The sequence below is a fragment of the Spinacia oleracea genome, chromosome 6 (genome assembly GCF_020520425.1).
Source record: "Spinacia oleracea cultivar Varoflay chromosome 6, BTI_SOV_V1, whole genome shotgun sequence".
NCBI lineage: Eukaryota > Viridiplantae > Streptophyta > Magnoliopsida > Caryophyllales > Amaranthaceae > Spinacia > Spinacia oleracea.
In genome coordinates, this window is record NC_079492.1 from 57,747,435 (window position 1) to 57,749,465 (window position 2,031).

Consider the following 2,031-nt stretch of genomic DNA (forward strand, 5'->3'; position numbering starts at 1 on the left):
CTCTAACCATTTTAGGGAATCTATATTTCGTCATAGCTTTCTTACAAGTCACAAACTCATTAATTTATATGATAATAGTTTGACTGCAAGTTGTAGGTTTCTTCATTATTTAATAGAAGAATCTCATAGTTTCATTGACCTGATCTCTATGTTTCTTCACTATCTAATAGAAGAATCTCATAGTTTCAGTGACTTGAATTCTATGCCTACTTGGGTATAGAACATCAAACAATAGAATATCAATAGCCACTTGAAAGTCCTTTGAATATTCTGTTCTCCTTGAAGCACTTGTAAAGTCCTCTAAGAGATGTCTATTCTTTAAAGCCAATTGTAAAGTCCTTACAGAATAAGTTCGGATTTTCTGAAGCACTTCGAAAAGCCTTCGGAATGTCCATTTATGTTTGTTGTTCGCCTCGAAGACTTTCGAGGTCTATTTTCTCCCACTTGTCATTTTGGAAACGAATCTCCAAAAGGACATTATTTCGAGCAAACAAACATTATGTTCTCAAAAATTCGTGGTAGAAACAATACCCTTGTGTCTCATTTGAATAAATCACAATGAAACATATATCTAGACTTGGGCCTTAGTTTGTTGAGTAACAAACACTAAGCTCCCACTGAGTTTAGCAACTCTTTAGATATATATAATTGAAAAGATATCCTGAAATTACTTTTCAATAGCTTTGACGAATTTGGTTTAGTTTGGTGGTAGTTGAGCATTTTGTTTTAGAAATTATAGGAAAAGTCTTTATGATTCATCATTGATCGAATCAAGTACTAATTGACTTCGATTATTCCAACTAAGATATGTCATATCTTATGGACCTAGATTGTGAAATTACAACACACAATCATTGATGATCATATTTGGTATCAAGTAATCATCAACATGATCTAACCTAGATCTTTATGATTTCTTGCCAAGTGGATTTTATACTTCTGAATCTTTGAACTAGCCAAATAGATTTAACTTATATCACATTTGAGTAAATAAACCTATATTCACTCAAATCCATGTGAAATAATAAAGTCATAAAATCTTTCTTTAGCTTTGAACTCTATTGTCTAGGCGTTCTAACAATAGTTCATATCTTTTGTTACTTTCAACAAGTAAGACTTGTTGTCTTAAAATGATCCAGAAATCAATCAACTTTCAAAAGTCCATCAAAATAGAGCTTTTGAATGTTAACTTGTTGATATGGTCTAAGCAACAATGCCAAAGATTAGTGGAACTCAAATCAAGGGGTTGATTTGAACCTAGTAAAGTTTTTATTTAAAGAGTTGTTTGTTTTAATCAAGCATATTGACTCAAACCGTAAATGACCATTTCATTCAAATAAACAAACAAACATTGTTTTTGTTTTTCTTGAATGTGAGTCTTTCTGTGTTTGAAGCAGAAATTTAGGTATGCTGATTATGGAACAAAATAGCCATTTAGTTCCAGCCTTGAAAGGACTTAAAACAAACTAGATGACCCTACAACTAATGTAGCATTGCCATGCTTCATTTCCCACTTGTAGGTCATTAGTGTAGCCTAGCTTCCATTGTTTGAGTTATTACCGAAGTAAGAACCTCAAGCGGTATATGATACCAAGGAAGTTTGATTGCTAGGTCACTTTTCTTTAAACATAAACTTATAGGTAGAAACGGAATCGTAAACTCCTTTCATTTGTTCCTTGTTTTCCTATTTCTTGTACCCTTTCTTATAGTCTTAAGAATTGAATTCTTTAGTGTTGACTTTTATACTTTGTTAGACATGTCCAATGTCACCAACAAGGTTCTTTACCATTTTATGTTGAATATTTTGTTTCAACTAGATGATCTTACCAGAAGCTTCTAAAGTTCTCTAAGCATCGATCTATTCGAATGTCTAGGAACTAGACTCATTCGAGAATTAAATGGAAAAAGGATTTTAGGTTGTTAACCATTGGTAAAGCTGAGCGTTTAAACTCAATGCTTTATGATCTCAAAACTACAGTGTATTTTGAATTCACAAGCACCAATTGGTTTGCCATTCGACTTTGATGTTCG